Genomic DNA, 13,331 nt, shown 5'->3' on the forward strand with positions numbered 1-13,331 from the left:
GAGACACTAATGGCATTAAATATAGAAAGAGATAGGCCAAATATGTTTGAAGTTATCTGAGTTACAGTATTACTCTATCCTGTGAGATACTCTAAGAGCTTACCTGTTCTCTTTGGATAATTTTCCTAAGTATTCTGACATGTCTTCAAACTTAGAGTGATTATCAATACTGAATTTTGGAGAAAAGCAGCTATTCAGAGGCTTACAGGGAAGTAAGGAGATGTTTCATGGGATTACTTTTCTTACCTGAGCCCCTCACTATTCCTTTAGCCTGGTTCATGCTTTTAAATTGTTTCCAAAGTGAAAGGCACACAAAGCATGTCTCATTATATGACATGGTTCACCTTTCCTCAAAGGCATTAATGAATGGATTTACCTGCATTAGTCACTATAACAAATACCCGAGACAATCAGCTGATAAAGAGTGAAAGCTCTGGGAGGTGCAACCTTCATCTCAAAAACTTCCAAACTTCAGTTCTGGAGGCTTCAGTCCATGATAATAAGTTAAATTAGCCCTGTTTTTAGAAGCCAATGGTAGGTCAACAGCACAACACAGCAGAAAAACATATTAGAGTAAAACAATTTTGTGGCTAGGAAGCAAAAGGGAGAATAAAAAAAGACACCAAATTCCCATAGCCCACCTCAAGGCCATACCCACAATAACCTAAAGACCACCCACAAGCTCTACCTCTTAAATATTCCACTGCCTTCTAATAGCACAACTTTGGAAAAGAGCCTATAAACACAGAGGCCTTTGGAGGACATGCAACATCCAAACTACAGCTTTAGTACAGCTCATTATCTGGCAGAAATAGTATAGATTCTGTTCTTGCTGATGAAAGATGAGGTTTTACTTGAGATGATCAGTAATAACATGCCTAAAGGCATTTTTTGGACTCAAGAATATGTGCAGTTTTAAGTCACTTGGTCAAGCCTGCTGATGTTAGATTTATGGTTGTAGAAGAAATTACATTTAAGAAGTAATTTTACTCATAGATAAAATGGTTTTATTTTTAAGATAGAGATGTTTGGAATAAGCTTGAGGGGAAATCTTCCCAATGAAAATGATAGAAGTTTAGTTCACAGTTTAAATGGTCAACAATTTTTGGCTTAGCCTGCAAAAGTTGAATCCAAGGACGGCAAATCACAGTTGTCATTGGCTCATAATAAAACCTTATCTTTGGATAAATCTGTGTACTTGGTTAAAAGTGCTCAAGGGCTTATAATAATCCATGGCTATTGTTCTCTGTTTGAATAGGAAAAGTAAAACAACCAATTCTTTGGCCAAACATCAATCTTCTCCATGATGTTAAAATAATTTTAAAATGAGATTAATATCTGAATCAGTAGAATTAAAATAAAATATATTTCCCACCATAAAAATAGCTTTATTTAAGATCTTGATATAGGTGTAGATTATGTAATATATCATATATAAAATAAATGAGGTTTTTCCCCTCATTTCCCATAGATCATTCTATTTAACTTAGATTCTAAGTTAAATAGAGAGCAAGTACCACACTTTTGTTTAAAAGTTCCCCAGGAGCCAGGCACTAACATATGGCTCATGCTTGTAATCCCAGCTACTCAGGAGGCTAAGATCTGAAGATTGAGTTCAAAGTCAGACAGGAAAGTTTGAGACTCTTATCTCCAGTTAATTACCAAAAGCTAGAATGGAGCTGTGGCTCAAATGGTAGAGCACTAGCCTTGAGCACAAAAGCTAAGGGACCAGGCCTAAGTTCTAACTTCAAGCTCTGGGACTGGTACACACACATGCATGCATGCACACACACACACACACACACACACACACACACACAATCTCTAGGGATTCATTAGTTATGCCAAATATCCTGCTGAGTTTGATTATCTTGTAACTCTCTAGATAAAGTCTTAATTAACAAAGTTTTCATTTAAATATTACCAATGCCTATGTTAAAATACATAAATCAATGAATAATTCTTAATTTCTTGAGGATTTTTTCCCATAGCTGATAAATATACCATAATTAACTAAAGGTCATTATCTCATGTAACTACATATTTTAGACAACACAATTGTGAGTTGAAGACAGAAAAACAAAAAAGGACTAGCAAGGCCAGTCAGGTACAACCTCCACCTTCCAATTCTACCTTGTAAAGCAAACAAGCACAGCAAATAGCATCCTTTTAATTTATACCATTTTAGACTGAAGCTATTTTAAGATTGAGAAGGTAAGAGTGTTATGCTTTCTTTTTCTTACACATGTCACTCTTGACTAGGCAAGATTTACTGAAAAGAAATTTAGAAGAGTAAAATGATGTTATCAGAGGAAGAATGAGATCCAAATTCTATGATGGAGATAAGCACAACGTGTTCTCACCTTTGAGCACATCATTGAGATATACCATCCAAGTTCTCAACAGTTCTATTCAGGAAATAGATCAGATGTTTCTATGAATCCTGAGCCTAGAAGCAATTCCATTGACCCCTCCACTATCTTCTTCCTTGAAACCAGAACCTGCACAACAGGGAACCAACCTCCATTTCAGCCCACAGAATTGGGATTTCTACCTCTTTATTACATCGAACAGTTCAGGTACAATTAATTCAACAACACTGTATTCAAGCAAAGAAGAATTCATGAACCAGACAGGAGCTTCACCACAGCTGTTCCGACAAGAAGCTCCTACTGGCTGAACGCAAGAGGGAAACAAAATGTATTTGGTTAGAATGGAGAGCTCCTAGTTAGGGGTCATTTGGTGGGCTTCCAGGTTCATCACTGGTAAAACTCTCCTTTCAGTTTGCTGTTTATGTTGGGCTTCAGTTTGTTTACACAAGAACTGAAAATACCAAAGCTAGAAGGTTTTAGTCACTAGAAGGGTTTAGTCACTCTTTCTCTACAACTCACAAGTACTGTCAAAAGGAAGAGGAGAAATCCACCTGATTGGTCCAACTAAGCATAAAATTTCTTTCTCATGCCTGGCCTGATTTCATTCTGTATACTATCCTTCATTCAACATTTACACCTTTTTGTTAATTACTCCTGCTCTAAGCTAATGAATGTACTGAGCCAGCCTGTCTGAGAAGACTTGGGAGCCCAAACCTTCTACTTCTGTTTTCCTGGACTGGGTGAGTACAGTGCAAGCTGTCATCTCCAGCAGTATTTGGTAAATTCCCTTACAAACTCCACTCTGCAGACACAATGTTTTCCAGGCACAATAATCCCCAGTCAGATGGGGAGGAAGTTGAGAGTTGAAAGTGTTATTTTAACTTCAGGCTCAGATGTATGTTCTGTTCAATTCAGTATGTTTACTCTCTTTATGATCTCTGCCTATCTTCTAGACTTATTTCCCAATTTGCCTCAGAATGTTAAGAGAAAGGATATGATTGGGATCTTTATATCCCAATAAGAGGACAAGACCTCAAAATTTATTACAAGATCCAATAAACATTTCAGTAATACCTAAGTAAGAGATGAACTTTTGATATGTTTCTGCCATCATTTTCAGTCTATTCATTACAGTGGACTAACCCATCCTAGTAGGGCTACGTACTGTTATAGCTACAATTATCCTTACATGTATTGATCCAAGGAAGTAAGTACAGATATGCAAAGAATAAAAATGTTATCACAGAATTGTTTATGTCTGTGTGGTAACTTGGAAATAGAAGCAGATTACTAAGCAAATAGACTTACAATAGAGTATTTTTGAACTTTTAAAATAGTTATAAATTTTAAAACAAATGATATAATGATACTTTTTGAAGTAATACTTTACAATGTATGAAGCATTTGCCAACATTTCAGTCACAGTTCTGAACATTTCCATCTTCAATCTTTTTGTTACCGACACCTAAGAGGAAAGAAAACCAAGGCAGAGAGGTTAACCACTTACTTCCCGTCACACACCAGTAAATGACAGGGCTAAAAATCAACATGTAGCTGCTGCAAGATGGTGACCCGGAGCCTCTGAATAATAGCTCTTCAAGTCTACAATTAGAAATGGCCTCTAACAAAACTACATTTCAAAAATGTTTAAGAAACAGAATGGAAAGAGTAAAAAAGTTGAAGAAGCAGAGCCTGAAGAATCTGTTGGGGAAAAAGTACTGAACCAACGTGTAATAAATGGGAAGATAGCATATTTCCTGAAGTGGAGGGGATTTAGAGATGCTGATAATACTTGGGAACTTGAAGAAAATTTAGAGTGTCCAGAATGCATTGAAGCATTTCTTACTTCTCCAAAAGTTGGTAAAGAAAAGGATGGTATAAAAAGAAAATCTTTATTGGACAGTGAATCTGATTTTAACAAATCAAAGACAAAAGAAGAGATCCTGCTGGAAACCAAGGGGTTTTTCAGGGATATAGACCCCGAATGAATAACTGGTGTCACAGACAGCAATGGAAAACCGATGCTTCTCATGAAATGGAAAGATTCAGATGGAGCTGACTTGATGCTGCCAAAAGAGGTGAACAGGAAGTGTCCTCAGATTGTAAGTGCTTTTTATGAAGAGAGACTAATTTGGCATTCTTGTCCAGAAGATGAAGCTGAGTCTTGGTTTTTGAATTAATGGTTTGAAACAATAACTACATTCTAATGAAAATCAAATGTGATGTGTTGGTTTTTCAAACTAGTATTGGGGGAGTTGAGTTTTTTGGGTTTTTTTCTTCAGTAGCATTGGTAACTTAACAAATATAATAAAGGCTTTCTGTGGTTGATTCCTTTATCAGAAAAGAACATTTAATGCCATGTTATATTTCCTCTGCATTCAGAACAGGTTGTGTTGTTATTTCTTTTTAATAATAGGCAACTTTTTGGTCATTACTTAATCAGAAGAATTTGTCCTTAACTGCTATGTTGAAGGACCATCCTGAATTTTGGGGGGGCTTGTGTGTAGGTAAACAAAATACTTACATAGGTAGTTTTTTGTTTGGGGGATTTTGCTTGTTTAGAGTTGTTGGGCATCAGACAGACCCAAAGCCTTGCATATGTAGGCAAATGATATATCACTGAGATTCATCCTTGGCCCTTGTTTTAGTTTTTGTTGTTGTTGTTGTTTTTTGAGACAGGATTACTAGGTAGCTCAGGGTGGCCTTGAACTTACTAGGTGGCCAGGCTAGCCTCAAACTTTAGGTCCTCCTGTCTCTGCCATAGATATGCAAATACAACAGGTTTGAAAAATTTCTTGAAAAAAATCATTATTGCTACCAACAACTTTTCTCACCAGATGAGAAAAACAAGGCACTCTTTGATGTCATTAAAAGTTTCTGTAGTGAGAACAGAATATCTCAATAGCTATGCACATATGACCACATAAGATGATGCTAAGCAACATGAACTCCAAGACATGGACCCAAGAGGTTTTTCTTTGTTGTTGTCATTCACAATATACTATGTGATTTCTTGTTTCCTTTGTATTTTCCCCTTAGGGTTTATCCCTTGTTGTCACTGTATTTGATTTTGGTACCTGGGTATTATATATACATTTATCTGAACTATGGAAGGGAAGGGGAACAAATGGTGAGACAAAAGACAAAGGGAGAACCAATGTAAGTGTGACATACACAAGACAATATGTTGGAACAATATATTGGAACTATACAACTGTACAACTATACAACTGTACAACTGGAGGGGGGTAGAGGGGTTGGGAAGTGGGAAAAAATGAGGGAGAGGGTAACAAGTTTAACAAGAAATGTACTTACTACCTTACTTATGTGACTGTAACCCCTCTGTACATCACCTTGACAATAAAATTTTAAAAGTAAATAATTAATTTTTTTAAAATTCTGTCATGAGCATTCCTTTGCATAATATTGTGATCTATATATTAAAATTTCATGGATCATGGGTTATCTACGTCTCAGCTCATGGAAATGTAAAATCATCTGGTTAGAGATTTCCTCTATTCAGGGCCTACTGGCCTAAATGAATTAACAAAACGTTATAATAATTGATCTATGTGCTTTTTCTTTACACCAACTCATTCGTTACAGTAACGGTATTGGGTTACTGGTTCCACAAAAAAAACCACTTTTTAATAACCAGTTACCCAACTGTATATTGTTTATTTTATTGTAAATAATGTTTCAACAGTGGTCAATAAATATTTTTTATATTCCTCTATATGACAAAAGAAATGAACATGTAATGGCATATGAAAACATTTACAGGTTCAGTAACCTATCAGCAAGTGCCTGTCCCTGTCTCCAGGGATCCAGGCAGGCCCATGAGAGAGAGGGGCCCATCACCTTCCCCCAACCATGAAGATAAGATGCCAGGCCTTAAATGGACGTACTCAAGTACCAGCAGAACTTTTCCATCCAGGGGAGATAAGCCTCAACCTTTCACATAGGGTAAACTCAGAGGCTACTCAGAGGCTGGAGATTCAAGCTATTTAGGGAGTTAATGCAGAATCAGAGTATTCTCTATATGCAAAGTTTTCCTAAGGCTATGACATCCGTATTTCTCTGAAGCAGAGCCCTCCTAGCTCACCTTGAGCAAGGCATCTGAATTCAGTAATTGCCTCTCTCACTTCTAGGCTTTTGAACACTGGGTAGAGAATTCTCTCCAGGCAGCAAGAGGCACCAGGATGGCTTCAAGAAATTATACTTAGATGCAGCCTCCTTACTTCTTTCCTCCTTTTCTTACGTACATGAAATCAAACCATTGATTTCTCTGTAAGAGAGCTGACTTTTTGCCCGGGTTGTTCCCTCCTGTAATATAAGGAGTCTCCAGCAGTTAAAGTCGGCTCTATATAACTGGGACCCACACAGTCAAGGGACTTTGAACTTTGTTTCCCAGTTAGGCAGGGTAAGATTTAAAAATCTATGTACCTTAGAAAGAATGTCCCACAACCAAAGTCTTAGTTCCAGTAGATCCAAAGCAGTTTCCCACCAGGAATCGGCTGTATGTGATGGAGTCAGGCAGGAGTCCATCTGCTTTTACCATGGTGGAGGTGGTCAGGATGATGATGTTGGTCCCATCCAGATTATTGTCAGACTGTCCTTGAACTGAATTATTCCAACTTCCCCAGGCAGGTGGAACTTGAACCCAAAATCAGCAATAGGAGTCACCAACACACAATCAATCAGGCTAGGAAGCTTTTATTAGCCAGGGTGATTGATCCCCACTATTGGGACAGTCAAGATCAACACCAGAGCTTTCTTAAGGCAGGGTTTTAAAGCCCCATGCAGATGGTGGTGTAGATGATAGCAAGTGGGTTTACAGAAACAGAACTAGCAGTTAGTTATTACAAATAGCACTTACAAAGCAATAAGCCAAAGCCATTCACAAAAGCAATAAGCCATCCTTGCAGACATCCTGGTACCTAGGCAGGAGATGGGAGATGTTTACCCAGATCCAAGGCCTGGAGGTGGGGCCAGCCTTCCTTTGAAGTGCAGATACCTGGTCAGTGGGGTGTGAGCTAGGAGGGCTCTGCTTTAGAGCAATGGAGAGATCATTGCCTCCCCAAAGGGCAGGAAGTATTGATTAACTCCCCAAAGGGCCTAGAGGTAGACAAGTCTTAGAAATACAGATGCCTAGTGCAGCCATCCTGGTGCTTTACTTTATCTTTGAAATTTAACATTTGGCCCTATTCTTAATCAACACAAATGATCACGTTTCAATAACTGTCAGACTGCGGGGTCTTGTTCTATTCCCAGGGTCTGTACCTATGTTTCTCAGGTTACCTTTATTTTTTTTTGGGGGGGGAGGAAGGGTGGTTGTTAGGAAAATAGAGGAGAACAGAAAAGGAATAGGCCAGACTGGATCATCAACAGGTGAGGACTGTTTATTGAAAAACAGCAAGGGGCACAGACCTTCCCGCAGGTTTGGAGGCTGCTTCTGAGAGTTGGGACAGGAGCTGGGGTTTTATAGGAGGTCCAAGAAAGGAGGCAAAGGATAATGAAAACGCCACTAGGTCAAGGAAGGTAGGGTCTTTCAGTTGGGCCCACCATGGAAAGTTTACAGCTGGGCTTAGTTGGATTGCCCTGCCTGTACTTCAAACAAGTTCACACATATCTGGGATTTTGCCTGGCGTCTGTATGGGCCTGGGACAATAGAGCGGAGGTCAATTCTTCATATTCTATCTCTAGATACATATAATGATCAGGCCAAGAGGGGAGAGGCAAGTCCTTCATATAGGATCTTTAGATACATAAAAAAGAGTTGGGCTGAGAGGGAAGTAACATGGAGTTATGAGAACAAAGCAGATTCCCATCATTTGGAACCCTGAAGGAGTATAAAAGGTGGAAAGGTGGAGTGATGTCTTGGTCTTTTTTGGCTACTTCCTGCTGGCATGGGGGCGTCAAGGAGTCTTGGAGCTGGGGTCTTCAGGATCCAGGCCTAGGCTGGGTAAGGCAGTATAAGTGAGGCCTCTGGTTGCCTGCAGTAATAGGATGGCCTTGACTTGCTCCCAGGTCCTGAGTGAGGGCTGTTATCCTGTTAGAGAGAAACTTGAAACAGGTGAGACCAGGCAAAAGGCTGACAAGGTGGCAGGACTGGTTGATATGGAATGACAGGAAAACATGCCCTGGGCACAAGCCAGAAAATTTCCATTTGGAGCATGAGCCCATAACCAGTCAGAAGCTAGGGCTGGATTGGAGTGGTTAAGGGCCTGGTGAGAGACCTTGGTCATTTCCTATAAATAGCAGCTAACAAAGGCAAGAATATAAATTCCTGTCCAGTTAGAAGTTAGACAGATATCGACATTAGATGGACAAACTTCTCAACTTGTTTCTATTGACCTCCCGGCTCTGGTTAATTTTGAAAGGGCAGGCACAAAGTGGCTGATGTGACATCATCTTCTCTTACTCTTCACCTCGTCGTGGGAGTCTAAGTACTTGTTGCTGGGCTAACTTGTCCCAGTTGGTTTTTATGGGCTTTGAACTCAAGGCCTGGGCACTTTCCTTGAGCACTTCTACTCGAGGCTAGTACCCTACCACTTTGAGTCACAGGGCCACTTTTCCAGTCTGGCTCTTTGCTGGTTAGTTGTGAGATAGAGTCTCAGAGGGAATTTTCTGCCTGGGCTGGCTTTGAACTGTAATCTTTGCCACAAAAACCCTTTATTATTTCCAATTAAAGCAGCAAGGAAATCAATTGGAACAAGTAGAGCTTACCTGCACCCTGTCAAGAATTGACCAACAAATACTTGCTGGAACTCTACAATGACAAAACTCAATAGATGGGATGAGAGTTTGGGCATAGATATCGCATAGATATAGTATAGGTTGGCTGCCTAGAAAACCTGATAACCAAAGTTCACAAGAGGCTCTCATGGCCTACACCTGTTTCAATAGCGTAACAACATTGCCAGCTTTTTCAGGTCAGGCTGGGTAAGGGTTACAGAGAGTGTCCCAGAAGAGTCTTAGTTTGTATAAATCTAAAGCAGTCTTTCACCAAGAATCAGTTGCATGTGATGGAGTTCTGGAGAAATAGTCTGTTTTAGCCAGAGAGAAGTAAAGAAATAAGAAACAGCATTGAAGCTGGATTGTTTGCAGAAAACCACAAGTGGCTGTAATGGAATATGGAGAGACAGAAGAGAAGAATGGGAAAAAGCAGGCCTAGCCCATCTCCTTCTTGAAGGAGATGAAAGTGTCACAGACTTGAATTCTCTGGGACAGAGGAAGAAATGGTAGGAAATTATTTGGAAGGGATGCCAGGATCCTTTCCTGCACAAGTGTAAAGAAAGCATGATTTGGTAAAGGATGTTGAACTGAGAAGCATCCCACTGGTGAACAATGATGGAAGCCCTGTATAAGCAATCAGCAGATGCAGGTTGCTGTGGAGTGACCTTGGATGAGGTGAGTTTTCAGAGGAAGCAAATGCCTAAAGAGATTTAGCTGAAGGATGTCAACTGCCAGCAGTGCCAGCATCTTTAGAAATTAATGATACCCTGAGATTCCCTGAAAGGGTTATCTGGAGAATACTCAGGGCATCTGCTACAGAAAACCATTGAAGGATTTCAAACAAAGGATGGGTGGGATCAGAATGACACTTTTTTTTTGGTTGGTTGTGGGGTCTGAACTCAGCCTGAGCACCATTCCTCAGATCTTCAGCTCAAAGCCAGCGCCCTATCACTTCAGCCACAGAGCAACTTCTGGCTTTTTTCTGTTTATGTGGTGCTGAGGAATTGAATTCAGGGCCTCATGCATGCAAGGCACTCTACCATTAAGCCAACTTCCCAGCCCCAGAATGAGACTTTTTACAAGGTCACTCTGGCTGATGTGCTGAGAGATTACTATCAGAAACAAGGAGACCTAGTAGATAGAAGGTGAAAAGCTACTTAAGGTTCCTTGCTTTGCATTGCCTACAAAATAATCTGGGAATCAATGTGGGGTAGGGTAGGTATCCAAAATTACATCTCAATTAGTCAGATCAGAGAATCAGAAAATCAATGAGAGAACACCATTTATTCTTTTAACATCAACAAAATATCTGTAGAAAATTACTAGGATCCCAGGGAATTCCAGTTGGACATAAAAAAAGACTAAGATCATCTTTTGCAATTGGAATAATCTATTGGTCCAGAAAACTGACCATCTTACAAAGGACTTAAACAATGAAGGTGACTTTGCTGGATCCCATTTAGAATGTGGCTAATGTGGCTGGGTACCAAAATCATCCACATAAACAAAGCTGACAATGCCCATCTTTCCATGATGTGAAGAATTCACCCCTAGTCCAGGTTACAGAAAACTTTTACTTGAATATATTTGAAAAGTTCTAGAGAAGAAATTCAACACTAAATAATCAAATCCACTAGGTCATAGTTTTAAATAATAAACATTTTTACATTTTCAGATTATAAAGCACCTCTTCTCAAGAAACTAGTTTTGAAACTGAGATGTATGGAAACCACCTTGGATACTTGTTTAAATTTTAATTTCCAGGCTTCTACCTCACAGACTTAGTATAGGTCAGAGTGGCCAGACATTCAAGATGACTCTGCTAGAGATGCTTGATGGATAGTCTGATAAATATCATCTCACCTATGAAACATACAGTAAACAGTAGAGTCAAAGTATACTCTAATGTGATATGTTAGTTATCTTATCAAGCAGAGCAATGATACTCTATTTTAAATGAATCTGTGTTCATTGTCACCACAAATAGCCACTATCCAACAAAATTGCATGTTACCCTTTCATAATGTCCAAGATTCAAACTATTCCTCAGTCACAAGTCCTAAAAATTCCAAGTCCATCATATTACTGTCAGAAAATAGCCAAAAAAATTATTAGCCAGAGGAAATGTCACCATCTAAGACTCAGAAAGCTAGATGACCATATGGACTTGCTGCTACATCTGCTGCAATGTACAAGAAAGTTTTTATTTCACACCCAAAGTGAAAGAATAACTCCAAATCTCATAAATAATACATTGAAGAGAACAAAGTCATGTGAATGCTGTGTCTAGAGAGGCCCTGCTAAGATAAAAGGCTCTGTTTAGTGTTTATTTTGCTGCTGGAGAATAAGGCAAGCAGTGAGGCAGAGTTGTACTTGACTCAAAAGCATATATAAGAAATGAACCAGGAAGAGTGTAAAGTTAGGAGCCTCATGTAGAAAGAGAGAAAAAAGATATAAGTCCGACCAATCTGCAATTCAAGTGATGTGAAAATAGGTTTGATCCAGGATACTGATGTTCTGAATTTCTATGAAATGCAACTTTTTCTTTTTTCTAGTGAATGTGGCAAGGTACAAAAATAAATTTGAAGTTAATGGTGCAGTATCTCACCTCTCATAGACAAACAAAACTACACAAGTACCAGAGCAGCAGCAGCAGGTTACAATTTCTCGCTGCAAATTCTAGGACACCAATGTGTTCTACTAGTGAGAACAGAAAGTAAAATCTACAATATATATTAAATTTATAACCCAAGACTCTAATTCCAATCTACATAAACACTAATAAACGTACAGGACAATAAAACTAGTGACAGAGCATCATCAGATGAGGTTTAAAACTATTTGTGACGAAAGACTTATTATCAGATACAAAAAAGAAAGATATTATCATTTGATAAAAGGCCTGGTACAGAAAATTAGAATGAAGCAGTCAGTTCCCAATTATCTAACAGGAATCAAGAAATAAAATAGAGAAAAAGAGTTAATACTTGATGATACTTATAATATATTATAGATCTATCTTACTACATTTTCTTGGAAAAAATACAGCACTTAGAATTCCTTAAGCCAGGTGCCGTTAGCTCATGCCTGTAATCCTAGTTACTGAGAAAGCTAAGGTCTTAGGATCACAGTTCAAAGACAGCGTGGCCAGAAAAGTCTGTGACACTCCATCTTCAAGTAACCACCAAAACACTGGACTGGAAACATGGCTCAATTGAATAGAGCCTCAGTTCTGAGCAAGCAAGCCAAGGAGAGTGGGAAGCCTTGGGTTCAAGTCCTGGTACCAGCATACTAGGGGGTGGGAAAGGAAGACAACTTTTACTCTTTTATTGTGAACACTTCTACAGTGGCTATAGGGAATACCCCAAAGAAAAGGGTGTGTGAATAAATCTTGTTGAGATTTAAATCTTAACATATCTTAGTATAGAACAAAATATAAAAGCTAAATATAGTACCTCCATCTTTGATAGAATAATCAAAAAACATGCCATTTCACCAAAAACAACTATGAAACTGGACAGAATATATGAGGGAGTTTCTTTTTTAAATATTGAAAACTAGGTGACACAGATGAAGATCCTTGGGAGAAGGAAAATACACAAAATAAGCTCTGCACTTATTCTGATTTTCTACCTGGATAATATTCCCACTGTGAGACAAAAAGGTAGAGACCCAGGACACAGAAATTTCAATGAGTCAAAATAAATAGAAGAGTTTCAAACTGCTGAGGAGGCTGAAATTTATAAGGCAGGATATTAGGAAGGGGAAACAGCGCCAAAGGTCACGGGTAAATCTATATACACATGAGGACCTTGGCCAAAGGTCATGTTGTGCATTTCTAAGACATGACCCTGAAAAGCTTAGCAGCACTCTCCTGCTATGGTGCTCATCCCTGAGCCCTGCTATGATAACAGCAGAGGTGACACAGTATTGAGAAATGTGAGAGTTCTGGTCCAGTCAAAGTTGAAAGAACTCACTATGCTACCACGTTTTTTGTTGCTTTTTTTTTCGAGTAAGGGACTTTTAGAAAACAATGACAAAAAAAACAGTGCTAATTGAAAACTAAATGTCCAAGGGAAATAGCCTTTAAAAATGACAAAATAAAATATTTTCAATAAGAAAATAACCAAAATAAATAATTAGAACTTCATTGTAAAATTTAAAATTCTTCCAAAATTCTCTCCAAAAGAATAATTATGATCAAGACAAAGAATGAAAAGC

At 38.7% G+C, this 13,331-nt stretch overlaps 1 pseudogene; it reads left to right on the forward strand.

Annotated features, from left to right (window-relative positions):
* Positions 1-3,972: 3,972 nt before the first annotated feature.
* On the forward strand, positions 3,973-4,552 carry LOC105980425 (annotated as a pseudogene).
* The last annotated feature ends 8,779 nt before the right edge of the window (positions 4,553-13,331 follow it).

This window comes from Dipodomys ordii, unplaced genomic scaffold (genome assembly GCF_000151885.1).
Source record: "Dipodomys ordii isolate 6190 unplaced genomic scaffold, Dord_2.0 Scaffold9, whole genome shotgun sequence".
Classification (NCBI taxonomy): Eukaryota; Metazoa; Chordata; class Mammalia; order Rodentia; family Heteromyidae; genus Dipodomys; species Dipodomys ordii.